We start from the raw sequence: 18,008 nt of genomic DNA on the forward strand, positions 1-18,008 counted from the left end.
AAGTTTTCGCGGGGGGAGGGGGGAGCGGGGCGCCGGCGCCACCAGGCAGATATCTTTAAAAAATCCCCTCCCCGGCCCCACTGGAGCCAAAACCACTCCGCTGGGAGGGAGGGGGGGAGCGGGGCGCGGCGCGGCGCGGCGCGGCGCCACCAGGCGGATCTCTTTAAATATTCCCTCCCCGGCCACCCCACCCCCCATAGGGGGTGGTGCCCCGGCCCCGCTGGGGCCAAAACCAATCTGAAACAAAGCATAGAGTATTATAAATGATATATTAAACCGTTCAGAAAAAGTTATTATGTAAGTAGAAAACAGTGCAGTGGGAGAAGGGTCATATATGCACCAAAGCACTTTTCCGAACTGCTCTGTTGTAATATAGCGCTGTTTTCTTTATAAAAATGACCTCCTACTTAATTCTCATTTTGCATAGTTTGCAAAACGCCAGGACAACGGGAGCGTTCCTGACTTTCTCAGGCAGGTGATTCCTTAAGGTGGGAGCCATAACAGAGAGTGCGGGTGTACCAGCAGTTGTTGATCCTGCCCATTTGCAGGATGGCAGCTGCAAAAGACCCCATGCATTGCAAAGCTGTTGTGGCAGAGCACTGCAAAGCAGTGGTCCTTCAGATATGAGGGTTCAAGCCCAGGAAGGGCTTTGTATGTGATAGCTAGTAACTGACGAGCAGCCAATAGAGTGACAGATGGACTAAAATCAGTAACCCAGGAAAGGCAGGACAGAAACGTGCCTCAGGGAAAATCAGGGTATGAGCTTTCTATTTTAAAAAGTGTCCGTGCACACGAAAGCTCACACCTTGAATAAATCTTTGTTGGTCTTAAAGGTGCCACTGGACTCTAAATTTGTTCTACTGCTTCAGACCAACATGGCTGACCACCTGGATCTGTCTTCAGGGAAAACCAGACACTTGCAGATACGCATTCAGTATAAAATGTCCTCAGTCCCTTGGACCAGCAGCAGGCCCTGCAGGGGACAAAAAAGACAGCAGGCCACCCTTGGTGGGAAGTCCGTAGAACAGACTGGATCAAGTTACTGCGAATGAAGAAATGGGATCTAGTCCGGGAAAATTTATTCTGAAATTAAATGTTGTCAGTTTTCAAAATACCACACAACTCCTGTTTACTTTTGAAACGATTTAAATATCTCAGCAGGCCAGTTTCAGGAATAACCTCTCACCTCTCCTCCCTTAATCCATCCAAAGAGAGGTCGCCAGAGGCCAAGTGGAAACGAAAAAGACAGCAGGCCACCCTTGGTGGGAAGTCCGTAGAACAGACTGGATCAAGTTACTGCGAATGAAGAAATGGGATCTAGTCCGGGAAAATTTATTCTGAAATTAAATGTTGTCAGTTTTCAAAATACCACACAACTCCTGTTTACTTTTGAAACGATTTAAATATCTCAGCAGGCCAGTTTCAGGAATAACCTCCCACCTCTCCTCCCTTAATCCATCCAAAGAGAGGTCGCCAGAGGCCAAGTGGAAACGAAAGGTTGTGCAGCAAGGAATAACCCCTCCATCTGTACCTCCACCTCCGAGCCAATGATATTAGGATGTGTAATTATCTAAATAAATAAATGACCCCCCCCCAGCTGATCCCGCAACTGGCCAGAAGAGGGAGATCGACGACAAGTTCTCCCTAAAGGTGGCGGAAAATTGGCTTCTTTTCCCTCGAAGCGTTTGAGAACTAGGTTGAACATGGAGCCAAACTTCACAGCGGGGAAGCTTCACCTGTTCGATTTCTGCCGGTCGTACTGCTGATAAAGGTGCCTTCTGTCGGTAATGGGGGGGGGAGAGGCAGTAAGAGCTTTATTTACCCAATCCCACCGTCCCTAGACCCTGAGCTGAGCCAGAATTGTCTTTAGCCACGACTTGCTAAGTCACCCGAAGGAAGGAGGGAAGAAGCGCGCGTCCCAATTGGCAGCCCGAGTGAAAGATGGCGACCCTGGCACTCATTGCGCACTGCGGCTGCGCCACGCCTCAAAGCCTTATGCGCACGCACAAAACAAGACAGAGTTTCGGAGGTGGCCGCTTGAATCACATGATGGTCTCCGCGGACGTGTGAATGGCGCCGCCCTCGACTCGCAGGTGGCCGCCCGCCCGCTGAGGTGAGCCTGTGGGGGGGGGCACGGAAACAGGGGGGGTTCAGGAACAAGAGTAGGATTGTCGAGACCGAGGCCCCACTTAAGGGCTCCCAGCGCCACCCATGACTGTCCCGCAAGGTTTGTAGGAAGGGCCCCAGGGTACGGAGCTGTCAGGCCACCTAAGCCCCAGCCTCCACCTGTCGTGCCCCAGAGCCCCCATCTCTGCTTTTCTCTCTGAATGCCCCAAGGCAGTGCTCCCTCAGACACCCCCCCCCCAGGTCTCCCCCGTAGCGTTCTCCACCTTCTGTGGTATCCCAGAGACCCCCATACCTGCCTTTCCCTATGGACACGACAGCAGCCTATGGAACTGGCCCCCTTCAGTCCCATTAGATCCCAGTCAGGTTGTCACGGGGCTGTGAATCCCCACCAGGCACCACATGCCAGCTATGTTCCCCTCACCCCTCCACTGAGTTCCTTGGTAAGCGTAAGCCTAAGGAGCAAGACTTCTGCAGACTTACCCTTCGCCATTCAGTGTCTTGCAGCCCAAGAAGAAGTACTGTTATGGGGAAGCAAATTCAGGAAGGAGCCATCTGTCAGCAGCTGTGGGCTACCAGAGCCAAGTAAAGCCTCCGAAGTCAGAGGCAGTTTGCCTTAGAACACTGGTTATAAAGGGCAGGGAGGGCTTTTGTCTTTGTACCTTCCTTGTAAATTTCCTTGGTTGGCCACTGTAGGAACCAGGATGCTGAACCCACCATGATCCGATTCAGCAGGGCTCTTTATTTCCTCACGTTTATACTGGCTGTAGACTATAGCAGCCCCCTGGGGAAAAGCAATTTCCAGGTCCCTCACTAACCCTGTAGACTAGGTGTCCCATCTCCTTGGTTCTTCCTCAGTAAACCTTTATAGATTTATAAATGTCAGATTGTCAGCATTTTAACAAGTCTGACCCAGACATTTCCAAGTTGGCTGTGGAGATTGATCATGGAGGTGTACCAAAATATCAAAGTGTATCAATGGTAATTTGGAGTTCCTAGAGATCTTGGAGTTCTGGCTTTTTCAAAGTCTTTTGCTATGTCTGATTTACTTCTGTGGTACAGGCAGGTGCTTGAATTAAATAAGACTTAAACAGTTGTATGCACCGCTTCTCCCACAGAAACAGCCACTTGACAGCACAAGGATTTGGCCAAGGAAAATAACAAAAAGGAATGTGGAAGAAACAGACATGAAAGCTAGCATTTGATAGGACTTTCCTTCTGTTTTGTTCTTTGAAGCGATGGTGTTAGTTTCCAGGCCCGCACTTGGGGCACCTCATGAGATTCGGGTTCTGCCTCTATGTACTCTGGAGGTGTGATTCTTGTAGAAGCAAGGAGTAATTGCTTGATAGCATTAATTGCTGATGACAATGAAAAGGAGGTGACAAAGAAGGAAAAATGTTATGGGGGGGGGAAGCATCCTACTCGAGTTTAAGCAGTCAGTGATCAAAAGCAGCATCAGTGATTCCAGTGGAGTTGCTTCCTCCCTTTTTGCTTTGTTTCTCGGGTTGGAACTGGAATCCCTAAGGGAAGGGTTAAGCTGCTTGATAAGGTTTAGGGGTGGGAAGGAAGGACTTGCAACTCTGCTCTCTAGCAAGACCTGTAAGTTTACAGGGAGGATCTGCTTTTCGGCACATGCCCCTATCTTGCAATATATCTAATTTCTTCTACTGCTAGTTTTGTAGTGTAGGTGAAGAGAGGAACACCCACCACCCCTTCACAAATGGAGGTTGTAATAATGTAAACCATTAATCTTTTTTTTATTTTTGTCTGGAAATGGAGTAAAATTACAATCAATAAATGGTGAGCTGAGCTGTCTTTGAAAGTACAAGTGCATTACTCCCTTGACTATTCTGGGAAGGCTGGGGCTTTTGCAAGTTTCCCAACAAAGAGGATGTGAAAGAGGAGCTGGTGTTAGGGGCTTGTACTCTGCCAGTGAGGAGGAGGGTTCAAGAGTCTTGCTTCATGTTCTCAGATTATTTATTTATTTATAGTAAGGTTATGGAGACGACTGGTGATGGTGCTCCTTGATTGACAATGGAAGGTTCAGACAATGTGTCTGATGGGCAGGGGAAGCAAAATGCCTTGACTTTGGGGTTCCACGTTGGTTTGAAGAAGTGTACAGGGATTCTGTACAACTTGGTTCGCAGCATAGTGCTGATGGCTCTTCCCCTCCATTGTTTGTTTTGATGTGCTGGAAGATTTGTTTGCACAGCAGCAATGATTTACTACAGTAGCACAGAGTCAGTATGGCATCCCAGTTACTGTGTTCATTCATACATTTAAGGGAAGTGAGAACACATTGGGGTATGGTACTGTTTTAGAACCCAGAGATGCAAGAAATCTTTGATGTTGGGTGGCTGCCTTTGTCTTTCCATTTGCTAGCTTCTGTCAGGTGTATCAAAGCAGACCCTTTCATTCACTTGGATCAACAGAATCCATTTTTGAGTCTCTGAAAAGCTCTGGTAAGATTGGAGCACTGGAATATCCTGGCTTGTTTAAGATGGTTGAATCAAGCACTTTGAAGAGTAGTATGTTAAACTGTCCCCCTGATATGAGCTTCCATGTGGGAAGAGAATACAAGAATATACTGCCTCTTTTAAAACAGGAGGATTATCTTGATTTCTCTTTTGTGAGCACCTGCTTTGGTTACACCTTAAGGCCGATCTTCTTCTCTAGTTTCTCTCCCTTTTAAGTGCTGCCCTTCCTCCCCTCTTTGTGTGTGTGGGGGGTCCCAGTTGCAAATTATATGGAGTGTTGTGTGTTCAACAACTTGTGGCTCTTGGCATGACTGCCCCATCATCACCTGTGATGCTGCCAGAGGAAACAATGGTCGTGGTGTTCCTTTGCAGGATGGGAAATATGGGCCTGGGATCCTCACTCCTGTGTCTGTATTGCTGTCCAGCAAAAGTAGTTGCAAGCGAAGGGTGAACGTGTGCATCTATCACAGGATTAAGATGTTTGGTATGTAATGCTGCAGGAGGGATAATAGGTCTGCTTCAACCGAGGCAGCCTGTTTGTAGCTCTGGGCGTGTGGGGTGACGTGTCTGTTCGCAACTTGCTCACTGTGGGCTGACAGCTCTGCCTGTCAGGTGGTACCCAGCCAACCGGAAGAAAGGCTTGCCACAGAATACAACCCTAGGGAGTGCGTGGCAAATGCAACCTTGTGGGTTCTTGGCACCAAGCACCAGAAACATCACTACACAATGTCCTCCTGCAGTTAACCCTCCCCCCCTCTCCCATTTCCCATTATGAGTGGCTTGTGCTGCTTGCTAAGGTTATGAGGTTTGATTAAAATACATCAGGGAAGGAGAGAGGTGAACACGATGTGCTCAGAGTATTTAGATGTGTCATTTTCAGATGATTTTGTTATTTTTTTTTAATCAATAGGATGGACACAGCAGCACCTTAGATTAAAGCAGGGCTGGAAGGGTCCCAGGTGCCTGTTCACCAAGCCCCTAGACACTGAAGGCTGAAGCTTGAGTGTTTGAACGCTTTTGTTTTCCAGCCCTGTGCAGGACTGGCTCCAAAGTGGTTGGGCAGGGTTGGGAAACACTTTCTGTTCTCCAGCATTTGTCTTCCAAGGTCTGGAATGCAGCTGACCAGGTTAAAACCAGTGGGGAGGAACACCTGAAACTGTTCACCTCTGGGGACAATCCACAATGTCTGCCTCTTAACTCTTTCTTTGCCATTTTCCAACAAACCACATTTTCTCAGTCTTGGCATCTTGTGTGCCTTATGAGGATATTAATGCTGTCCAATTGCATATGTATAGGTAAGTGAGATACTTCAAGTTCATCATTTCAACAAAGTGATGTATTTTCTTTTCAGAAAATGAAGTCAAAACTTGGTTCATAATTTTAGCAGTGCTTGGGAAAGGGGAGGAGGAGATTAAATGTTGTCCTGTCTGTGCTAGTAATCAGATTTTTTTTTATGGATTAGCTGCAGGACCTTCATTTGTTGACCTGCTGTGTGTGTGTGCAGGAGAGGGAGACAGTTTACAGTTTGATCACAGGCAATAAGAAGAGCCTAACAGAATCAAACAAAACATTGCTGCTATTGCATAGATCTAGGCTGCAGTACCCGGCAGCTTGCTGTGTCCTGGACCTGGGAAAAGTGGTTTGATGCTGGCTGTAGTGGCCTGTTCCACTTAGTTTTATTTTATCCATCTGCAAAATGGGAATATTATGTACAGGTTTTCCTTCTTGGTAGGTGCTGAATGTTAAGAACGTCTCATAAATAATATCACTTCTCAGCACAGTTCTTCACATAGTTCCTCCCAGGCTAGCAGATATTCTTGTGAGTGCCAGTTTTCAGGGCTACAGGTGAAGCTGTAAAGATATTTCCATTGTGAGTTTGACATATACACCTGTGTCTTGGACAGAAGTGTGTGATCTCTGCAGAAATTGCTTTCTTAGTTAACCTTGAAAATTGCTGAGGGCTAATTCTTGCTAGGACCATGTTGCCTAGAACCAACTGCCTCTGAATTGGGAGACTGGTGTCTTGTTCAGTACCTAGAAGAGTTCATGAGAGAGCCTCGAATGCAGAAATAAGAGTTAACATCTCTGGAAAGTTTGCTACGTACAGATGATAGGTTTTTCCAGAGCTTGGAAGTGTGTGTGACAGAGCGAGTTTTCTGCAGGTGCATATGTCCATTCTCCCCCATTTCAGTGTTGACATTGGACAGACAGGTTTTTGGAGCCCTACAAAACACTGTTTGACTGGAGAACATAATTGGACAGGAAAAGAAGTGCTGTGTTTTGCTTTCCGGCAAAGCTTTGTGTGTCTACTCAGCCACCAAGAGAACTTGTGTTCCATTTGGGAATCCTTGTCTGCAGGGATGATTCCTTGTAGAAATGGTTTGAAGCTGGAAGTGCTCCTTCATGTGTATGAGAGAGAGAGAGAGAGAGAGATATCTTCTATTCCCTCATTGCGAGGTACGTATGTGTGAGAAAAATGAGCTAAGAACAATCTCTGGAATTGGGAATTTCACGGTGACATCTATAAACATGATGGCAGTTTCTTCATCTGTTGGGAGGGAGCCATTCCCCACTCCCCACCCCTTAGCAGCTCTGCACACCCTGCATTGTCATCTTACTCAATGTTTAAACTGATCCAGGTGCTCAGCCATGTTGCTATGAAGCAGTAGAACAAATATAGAGTCCACTGGTACCTTTAAGGCCAACCAAGTTTTATTCAAGGCATGAGCTTTTGTATGCACACACACTTTTTCAAATACATTGGAATGGAAGGTAAGGGACTGAACAGCAAATTAACATGTAACATGATGAAGATGTTTTAAGATATGCAAAGACAAAACTAAATAACAAGCTAAGGTTATAAGGTCAACAAAGCAATAAATATGTCAAAATAAAACTGAGACTCTCCATTCACTCCTCTCAGGCTTGGAGGTCCCTTAACAGCATTTTTCTTCTTTTTTGATGTGGGTGTAGTGTTATGTCAGCTAAACATTCCAATATTCCTTGTATTGCATTCAGTATTGTAATATACTAACACTAAAATACAGAGGATTTATAGTCCTTCTTGTTGAGAATACATATGTGAGGGTTGAATGAGTTAGCATATGTAATGAAATAAGAAACCAATATCCCTGTTGAGTCCTGGGGAGGTTTTTGTTCCAAGTGTTGTAATAACTTGTAATTCAGCTATTTCCCTTTCCATTCAGTTCCTGAAGTTCCTTTATAATAAAACAGTTACCTCGAGATTACCCGTTGAATGTCCTGGAACGTTGAAGTGTTCTCCTACAGGTTTCTCAGTCTTGTGATTCCTGATGTCAGATTTATGTCCACTTATCCTCTGGTGTACGGTTTGTCCTGTTTGTCCTATGTAGAGAACTGAAGAGCATTGTTGACATTTAATGGCATATACAATGCTAGAAGATGAGCAAGTGAATGAGCCTCTGTTTAGACTGCTCATTGATGAGTGGGGGTGCATCCAGTAAATGAAGCCTTTGCTCATGCACACTTTTGATGGTAGTCCCCACCCCTTGCTAGTCTGTGGCATGGCTGATTATGGCAGAAGAGTTGCCCCAGAATTTCCCAGCTTTCCTCCTGTCACCTCCCTTCGTGAACTTCCAGTTTCACTTGCTCACTTGCACAGAGTGTGTTGCCCTACTGATGAAGGTACCCAGTGCCAAAGCTTTAAGATGCACAGAGCCTTGGTTTAGATTAAGTTTTTCATCCCAAATTGTGGTTCTGGGCCCATGCTATTTCATCCTGGCATTCCAGGCCCCAGCATCAGGCATGCTCCCTCAGGCTTGGTGCTCAATGCCAGAGTGTTCATTACCAAACTGGGTGTTTCATTTCCTGTGCTTTGGCAGTCTGTGGGAGGGACATAATTGCCCACTCTCTTTAGAGGTAAGAACTTGGTACAGCTCTCCTGGGAAACTTGGCCAAAGGGGATCTGCCCGGGTCAAAGAGGAAATTTCTACTTAGGCATGTGGGCATCTTGTTTACAAATATTTCCCATCCCAGGTCAGGAATCCTAGGTGGGGATCCAGAGAAGCACATTAGAACAGGAGCCAAGACTTGCACTAGCTCAGTGGGATTCTCTTTCTCATTCTCTCTGCTGAATTCTCACAGCGAACTCTATTGTGCCAGGAAACCAAAATGGTCTGAAAGTTGAGGAAAGAGAAGTTTAGGATAAAGGTCACTGGGATGGGACAGGGATGTGTTAGAGGTTTATAAAACTAAGAAAGGTGTGTGGGGTGTTCCCACTGTTCTAACACTAGATCTCAGGACCACCCAATAGTGTTATATTATAAATAATATACCCAGATCTTCATGGCACTTGAATGACAAAAAGTTGGGTGGGTTTGTGTGTGTGTGTGTTTTTTAAATTCCAGAATAAGCTTTTGTGGAACTCGGTTATATATGTGCAGTGGGTCTGCTATAAGCAGATAATATATGAGGTTATTATGATGCTAATAATTTGGTAATCAGCAAAGGGCCATGAACTGCAGGAAACACAAGGTGAGATAAAGTTCAAGTTCAATGAAGAAAAGTATAGAGATACTTCACAGTAGCTGCTGTTGGGGAGAATGCAGTTTCTTTCATTTTGCTATGCTAATTAACAGTACCCAACTACCCATCAGGGCTGAGGACTATAGGTCAGTGGTGGCGAACCTATGGCCCAGGTGCCAGAGGTGGCCCTCAGAGCCCTCTCTGTGGGCACGCATGCCATCGCCCCAGCCAGGCCCAGACCATCATTAAAGTGTCGAATTCTCTGCCAAATAATTTTAAGTAAATGAAAGCATTTGGGATTGCTTTCCTTACTTTGTTTGGATCATCTTAAGTTAATGTATGAGTTGTTTTTTCTAAAGTAAAACCTCAGTATTCAGGTTTAATTGCCGTGTTGGCACTTTGCAATATAAATAAGTGGGTTTTGGGTCGCAGTTTGGGTACTCGGTCTCTAAAAGTTTCGCCATCACTGCTATAAGTCCTTGCAAGATGATATCAGATTACTTGAATTCTGCTTCAGAAGCTTCATGCTGGAATCTCTCTCATTTTCCAAATGTTCTATTATTTAAGGCTTTCTTGGGGACATCACGAGATGCTCTGTGTTTCATCAGGATTGTCCTAACCAGTATTCCTTCTCAGCTGAGTTAGTGTGAGTTAGCTTACAGTTTTTTAGCCTCCAGCTCACATATTTTTGTCTTAGCTCAGGAAGGATGGCTCCAGAACAAACGAATTTATGCAGTAGCCAAATCACTCACTCACAACTTTAATGCCAGTAGCTCACAAAGCAGAATTTTTGCTCACAAGACAGACTCCACAGCTTGGAGGGAACATTGGTTCTAACCATTTTTAATAGTCTGCCAAGTGCATGGGAAGGGGCTTTCTATTGAGGCCTGTGTGATTGACATTATCACATCAGTGTTTTAGCAACATCTTGGGCTCATTCTGCATTATGGAAGGGACTCAGAGTGCTTGCTCACACCCCTGACTTTATTAAGGATTGTAGCTTGAGATTTCCAAGGAGAGGGTAGTCAGCACAATTGTTTGCTTCTGGAGTGACGCAGTCTCTCGACTTTCTCAGCTGTTTCTTGGAAAATTGGTTCACATCTTTTAAGTGCAGTGATTTCATGTTAAATTGTTCTTACAGCCTGGATTCTGTGGTTTGATGAGACAGCAAGGATTGGCTGCTTCTCTCCCAGTGCACTCCGTCACTGTAGTAGCTTGTTCCAGGGTAAGCTTTTGTGAGTCAGAGCTCACTTCCTCGTATGTGGCTGAATTCTCTGAACAAGAGAAAGGAGTTGACTTAACTTACTTCTTAGTTTGGAGGAAAAAAAGAGTTCTTCAGACTCCTTTGAACTCTTGCATAGCCCAAAATAACTTGATGTATGAAGCGTGTGATATCCTTTGAAAATTCAACATCCAAAGAAGACATCTTGGTCTCAATACAGAAAATTTGCTTGGTGCTCCTTCTAAGACATTTTTCCTTGTTGTTAAAGAGGCGATCTCATTGGGCTAGACTTGATTTTTCAGAAGAGGAAGGTGGAGTCTTGGGCTGATTCCCCGCAAGCAGCTGTGCCGCCCTCACTCTTCCGTTTGCCTCAGTTGCATTGGTCAATTTCACACTATTCACTGAGTGGCCGCATTTTGACCTGCATCCCCCCCCCCAATTTCCCCTGCGTTTTCTCAATCTCAAAAAACAAGGATCGAGAAGTCGCGGGGGAAATTGGGGGGAGATGTGGGTCAAAATGCGACCACGCAGCGAGTAGCGTGAAATTGACCAATACAACTGAGGCAAACGAAAGAGCGAGGGTGGTACAGCTGCTTGTGGGGAATCGGTCTTGCTTGTTGTAGGAAGTCGTTGAACTCTGGTGATGCAATGTCAGTGTATAAGACAGCAGGAGTGTATTCTGGGATATTGGTCATAGAGAAGGAGGCAATTCAAGTAAGGGAGACTTCCAAAAAAGCTGGTTGGTTCAAGGAAATTCAGTGATGCATTTTCCTTGGAAATTTGCCACAGAACTGCTGGTGTCACCTAACTTTACTTTAGCTGATTGGCTAACTTATTTGTAATGACCATTTTTCTGTTTGGGGCATGGGGGGCTGAGGCATTACCATTTTCCAGCAATCAGTTACAGTAGGAGGACTTTCAGAGTCTTCCCAGAAGGGCAAACCAAGCTCTCTACATGCATAGAAGAAGGATTTTAGAGCAGATCTGGTATGAACACAAAGAAATTAAAATACAAATTTGGGGGAGTACTGAAAAAACCTCAATATGAATAGTATGTTTATGCAAGACTATCTACAGTATTAGACTATTTTTGTGTATACTGTAGACAAGGGCAGCATATGATACATATATTATTTAAGTGTGGCTAATTTTGTTGACAGTGAATGTTATAATATGATAATATGTATGATGATGATATATTATTGAAGCATTCATGGTTTTCCATGCTGTAAAGTATAAATATTCTGCTAGTCCTGTTATGACTGTGAGAGTTTCTGTCTGAATTGTTTGCTTGTGTTTACTACAAAATTGTTTTCTATTTTCAGTCTGTCCTCCCTACCGCTCAAACAGCAAAAACTAAGATGGGTTGGGGTATGGCTCAGTGGTATTGCATCTCTTTGCATGCAGACAGTCCCAGGTTTAATCCCCGGCAACTCCAGTTTAAAAAAAGGATCAGGTAGTTGGTAACATGAAAGAAACCTGTTTGAGATCCTGAAGAGCAGCAGCCAATTAGAGTAGACAATTCTGACCTTGATGGACCAATGATATGACTCAGTATGTGGCAGATTCATGTGCTCAGGATGCATGTTCTAAGGTAGCATGGGGTGCAGCGGTTTATTTTTGCAAATACCAGAGAGAATGGGCATTGCCATGTTGCTTGCAGAAAATGAAGGCATCTATAGCATCTGAAGAAGTGGGCTCTAGATCCCGAATACTTCTGCTGGAATAACATGTTGTGAGTCTTTAAGGTGCCACCATATTCTTTGTTTCTATTATGACAGACTAACATGGCTACCTCTCTGGGACTTTTGGATTGTTTAGTTTATTTATGTGGTAACCTGTAAATGAGGAGGTGCGGTGGCTCAAGTGGTTAAGACGCTGAACTGCAGGCTGTGGAAGGTCAGTAGTTCAGCAGTTCGAGACCCGGGTGCCGCATGACGGAGTGAGCTCCCGTCTCTAGTTCCAGCTCCTGCCAACCTAGCAGTTTGAAAGCAAGAAATTGCAAGGAGAGAAATAGGTACCACTTCGGTGGGAAGGGAACAGCGTTCCGTGCACCTTGGTGTTTAGTCATGCCGGCCACATGACCACGGAAACATCTTTGGACAGCGCTGGCTCTTCGGCTTGGAAACGGAGATGAGCACCGCAACCCTAGAGTCGGACTCGACTGGCTTTCGAGCAAGGGAACCTTTACCTTTTTAACCTGTAAATGATGCATTATACATCAGAGCAGTAAAATAAGTTTTAATTTGATAAGAAAGAACAGCTGAGTCGTCCTATGACCCCCACTGCCAGTGTGGCAGTTGGTATTCTATGCCTGCTCTGCAGAGGAGAAATATGTGAACCCCCCCCCCCCGCAGAAAGCATAGCAATTTTGCTGAAGTCCACAGCCACCCAACCACAAGCCAACAATCACTGTGGTGTGCTGCAAACACTCCCATGACAGAGGTGGTCAACAGGTAATCATGCTTAGGTGGCCATGCCCACCCCCAATAAGGCTGCCCTTGCCACTGCATAGGACACCCCAAGGAAGAAACACAGCACTCTCCACTGGAGAGAATATACTTCTGGTAGGTCTGTAGACATTGGGTTGCCTCCCTTCCTGCAACCATGTTCCCTTTTGCACAGGGAAGGAAACTTGACTACTCCAACCTCAGCATTTTCATGCTTGCATAGCTCAGTCAGCAAAAGCCATGCTGTCAGAAGGTTCAGATGTCAGAGGAGGTGGATCGGAGCACCAGCTTTTTGACAAACACAGGGAACATAGCCACTGAGGCAGCAGTGAGGGAGCTCACAACTCCCCAGGAGCTTACTGGAGAAAGGCACCAATGTGGCATACTGGGACTATGGATTTGGATCCCTTTGTATCTCCCCCTCCCCCAATGCAAAGTGCATGGGTTATTAGACACCTGCAGTGATCCAGTGACATGCAGACTCTGGGGACCAGTGTTCCCTCTAAGCTGAGTTAGTGTGAGCTAGCTCACAGTTTTTGAGCCTCCAGCTCACACATTTTTGTCTTAGCTCAGGAAGGAGGGCTCCAGAGCAAACTAATTTATTCAGTAGCCAAATTGTTTGCTCATAACTTTAATGCCAGTAGCTCACAAAGTAGAATTTTTGCTCACAAGTCTCCACAGCTTAGAGGGAACATTGCTGGGGACCCTTCCTTCCCCCTTGTAAGAGCTGACCTGTGCACACCTTTAACTCCCTCCAAGTGTAAACTCCATGCTGGAGGCAGCTAAGGTCAGTAACAGTTATGGGGTGGGAACCAATCCCTATCTGTTAAACAGACACCACTGTTCAGGAATCCAAACTTTTATCGAATGGCATCAGGAATGCCAAAAGGAAGGCAGATCAGTGGGGTTGCTCAGTCTGTTGTTCCAACAAGCTGCACTGACGGACTGCAGAGTCACAGGCAGCGCTGTCACAATTACTTCATATCCATGAGAGGGCCAGATGTGCTGGTGGCACAGCAGTCTGTTGTGCAGTTTGCAATAGGGTAGGAGCAAGGTTAGAACAAGAGAGTTGGCAGCTCCACCACAGACCGCAGAGGAGCTGGTTACTGCAGCCAACGGTCATGTTGCAGGCACAGCTGATGGTTGGCACTGCAGTGGGAATGTAGTCCTTCCTGCCCTCTCCCCCTACTGGATGGCTGCCTGCAACAGGTCCTAAGAGACACAGTAAGAAATAAAGTTCTGTGTCAGCAGTAAAGACTAAAGAGCAAGTAGGCTTTAAGGTTCTGCATGCGGTGATCTTGCAGGTTCTATGCCTCTATGGTGGGTTTTCCTCTTGGGGGACCTCAGGTAACCACTGAGCTGACTCTTGCTGGTTAGTTGTAGGGAGCGCCACTGGAACTGTGTCTGCTGGGTCCGCTGCATGAGAGGCTTTGGTCTGACAAGACAATAGGCAGGTGTTTGGTCAGCAGTAGCACAAGTTACAGCAGAGTGGCAGGTAGTCACCTTGGGCTGTATTTCTACTTCCTGTGGCCCCCAGTTGCATGGGAGGGGGCTGCACAAGCTTAGCACCATACTGGCAGCAGAATGAAGTAGTACCAGTGTATGCTCCTTTCTTCTCCCTTTCTGCACTGAATATATACCTTCTGCTAGTAACTGTTGCAGGAGGCTGGGTCATGGGGTAGATGCATTGGGGGAGGAGAAACAGTGACAGTGGTTGCCAAATACACCTTCTTCACAAACTTCTGGAAATTTTTCATCTCTGACTCATAAATAATGTGTGCCGCATGTATAATGCAGCAAGTGTTTTAACCTTATCTTGTTGTTCACACAACAACCATGTGAAAAAGATTGCTGCAACTTTAGAAGGAAACTGATCAGGAGCTGGCGCAGACCGCTGCTTGCTGGAGCCTGTCCCGTGAACCTAACAGAGGCCTCTTAAGCACAGCCGGAGGATTAGTGGCCAGAGAGCAGCTGTGATGTGGCAACAGCCAGCTCCTGAATCCACCTGAGCTGCTTCTGCCTCTGAGTCTGCAGTCGGGGCTGTGTCATCAGGCACAAGGGGTCAGAAGGAACTGTGCCAAATACACCTTCACAAATCCCTGCTGTCTTGATTGACACCTGGATTGAGGGTGCTTGAGGAGCCTTTGCTGCATGGGAAAAAAGAGTTTATAAATAAAATCAAGACATGTGAGCCTAGATCCAAGAGTATCTTCTATTCCTGGGGAGGAAAGAATGTGCCTGGGTATGCCACCAGCCATTTCCAGCCACCTGGGAAACATTCCAAATGACAGCCAAAAGCATTTACTGGTATGAGGCAGAGATCGCACACCTTTGTAGTGACATTTGAACATTTTTGTATGTGGTGGTGTGGGGGTGAATGAGCTGTAGCTAATAGACTTGTGGATTTTTTTAAACAGGATGGCTTGCTTGAATCTCTGGTGGTCTGCCACCATATTTCCAATCATGTTTCAAGAAGAAATCTGCTGTCCGGTCAGTTGAAATTATGCAAGATTCTTGTGTCTGGATTGTTTGCTATCCTGTGCGTGTTGAAGTTGCGGGAGGTCAGAGTTCAGCTCTGTATGGCACCTGCTATGGATGCCATATGGAGCTCAACTCTGACCTCCCAGAGCTTCAGCACACTAGGGGTCTCACTGTGGTTCAGCATGAGAGCGTAGATGAGATGGGCAATGCAGTTTCAGTTTGCAAACACCCAAATACCTAGATTAAAGAGGAGAATAAGCAGCTGTTGCTGAGGACTGCTATACAGTGCAGCTCCCCAAGAAGATCTGGCAGCCTTCTTTATACCAGTGTCAACCTTAAAAGGGAGGCTTTCAGGGGCAAGGTAAGGTAGGCCATAGGCCCCCTTCTTGTATGGAAATATCCATGGCATATATTAGAACAAATTTAGAGTCCAGTGGCATCTTTAAGACCAACAAAAATTTATTCAAGGTATGAGTTTTCATGTGCAAGGCACACTTTTTCAAATACATTGAAAGGTAAAATAAAAAAAAATACATTGGAATGGTAGATGAGGTTCTAAACTTATAGACAGGGATTTAACAGCAAATTAACATGTAACATGATGATGTTTAAGTTATGCAAAGTGAAAAGCTAAATAACAAGTTAAGGTTATAAGGTCAACAGTTGTAAAGCAATAAGTGTGTCAAAATAGCAGATTAATGTCTAAAGGTGTTTTTTCTAATTGTGGGAAGTAACAGAATCTTAATTCTTTCAGGTATAGAGGGCTGTTAAATACCTGTCTATAAGTTTAGAACCTCATCTAACATTCCAGTATATTTGAAAAAGTGTGCCTTGCACACAAAAGCTCATGCTTTGAATAAACCTTTGTTGGTCTTAAAGGTGCCAATTTGTTTTACTGCTTCAGACCAACACGGCTGACTACCAGGGCATTTATTTTTATAACAGGGACTAGGCATAGTCTTAACATGCTCTTGGGCGTCCAAGGAAGAAGACCAGGCTTATATGGGGAAACATTTACCAGGACCAGGGCTTTCTGAGTGGTGGCCCCATCCTGGCAGAATGAGCTCCAAGAGGAGATTAGGGCCCTGCAGGACTTCCTACAGTTCAACATGGCCTGTAAAACAGAGCTCTTCCGCCAGGCTTTTTGGAGCCACCACCACCACCAATAACGAACAACGGATGGCTGAATGTGAGAGGGCCCTGGATCCCGGGAACTGCCACCAACAGCCTAAAGAACATCAAGCACTGCAAGAACAATCAAAATGAACACTGCGAGCTGACTGCGAGTTCAGAATACCGAATTATGGCTGCCACCATCAAATGAACAACAACAACAATCACTAGGACTTTATTTTTAGAATTGTTTTTAATTGTCATTTATGTTTTAATGTAACCTATTTGTTTTTATGTAAGCCGCCCTGAGCTGGCTCAGGCTGGGAGGGTGGGGTAGAAATTCGAAAATAAATAAGTGTTCAGGTTCTTGCAGAAAAGGTATCCCCAAAATACTGATACAGTTTCAAATGTGTCTTGTGTGTGGCACACAAGAAGAAAAGTCCTTTCTTTAGTCAGCACTGTGGCCAGTTTCGGCCTCTCTTTCTACCTTCGTTCCAATGTGCTTACACCCAGTGGAGCCTCCACGCTTTTGCAAGAGGGGCCCTTAAGGATGCACTGTGCTGAGTCAGCTGTAAAAACTGATCAAAACCTGCAGGGATGCTGGGAGCTTTTTTCCTGGTGAAACGACACTAAGCTTGTTGACTCGAGTGCTGCTCTTTGTCCTGAGTTCCATGGAGATCGTGGTGCACCAGTGTTGCTGGATGTTCCTTTAGATGTGCTTTGGCTCCAGAACATGTGCCTGAAGTTCCTTTTGTTCCTGTATCACCTTCACTGCAACAAAATTGCTATATGTTGGAATAGGCCAAAGTGCAAGAAATCTTCATGTGGGACAGTCAGCCAGCCAGCCAATCCTGCTGGAGAAGAAACTCTTCACAAGTTCCCAGTGTGCCAAGGGGATCCCAGGCTTTTACTGAAGAGGCCAGGTCTTGGATCTGAGGACTGGATCTAACAATTACATCCCCCCCCTTCCTCCAAGGAGCTCAAGGTGCCAAACATGATTCTCTCCTCAATTTTATCCTCACAATGAACCTGTGAGGTAGGCTAGGTCTGAGAGATTGTGTGTGGCCCAAGGTCAGCCAGTGAGTTTCATGCCTCTGCACAGTGGTGGCCAACACAACAAAAGTGTTCTTTGTTCATCATCTGGGAGTAGGGGAGGATAAGCCAAAGAGAATTCAGTGTGTGGAAGGAAAGGAAAGGGACAGTCCAGGGTTCTTTCTATGCTTGATAAGAAATTTAACGTCCAGGCCCCACATTGCAAAAAGGAATCCAGTCTTGTAATCCCGTCCCGATGGCCCCAATTTGGACATCTCATGTTAGGAGCATTTTCTCCTAGTGGTAGAATGGGGTGGTGGTGCCATTTGCGTATATGGTGGTAGTTAACAGCCAGGGAAGCTGGACTTGGTGTTGGCAATGAATGCATCCACTGATGGTGGCTCTCCTGGTTTCTGAGAAGGGAAAACCACTTGTGGGGGGAGGGGGTGCATGTTTGTTTCACCTCTTCCATTGCTGTCTTCCTTGTCTTTAAACACTGGCATCTAGCCAAAACCGCTTCCTTTTTCTGTGTTTGCTTGTTTACTCCAGCAGCTAGCAAAAGCGTTCCCACTTGCTTTTTGTTTAAATGTTCTCATTCCTTTGGTT

At 45.6% G+C, this 18,008-nt stretch overlaps 1 protein-coding gene across 1 annotated transcript in view; it reads left to right on the forward strand.

Annotated features, from left to right (window-relative positions):
* The first annotated feature begins 2,026 nt into the window (after positions 1 to 2,026).
* The window catches only part of CLCN5 (chloride channel, voltage-sensitive 5), a 40,502-nt gene continuing 24,520 nt past the window's right edge, over positions 2,027 to 18,008 (forward strand). Inside the window, exon 1 of the mRNA XM_015409012.1 lies at positions 2,027 to 2,113. The gene's annotated coding sequence lies outside the window, so the exon portion shown is untranslated. The remainder of the gene's footprint in view (positions 2,114 to 18,008) is intronic.

Source organism: Gekko japonicus, unplaced genomic scaffold, assembly GCF_001447785.1.
Source record: "Gekko japonicus isolate JY-2015 unplaced genomic scaffold, Gekko_japonicus_V1.1 scaffold19, whole genome shotgun sequence".
Taxonomy (NCBI): domain Eukaryota; kingdom Metazoa; phylum Chordata; class Lepidosauria; order Squamata; family Gekkonidae; genus Gekko; species Gekko japonicus.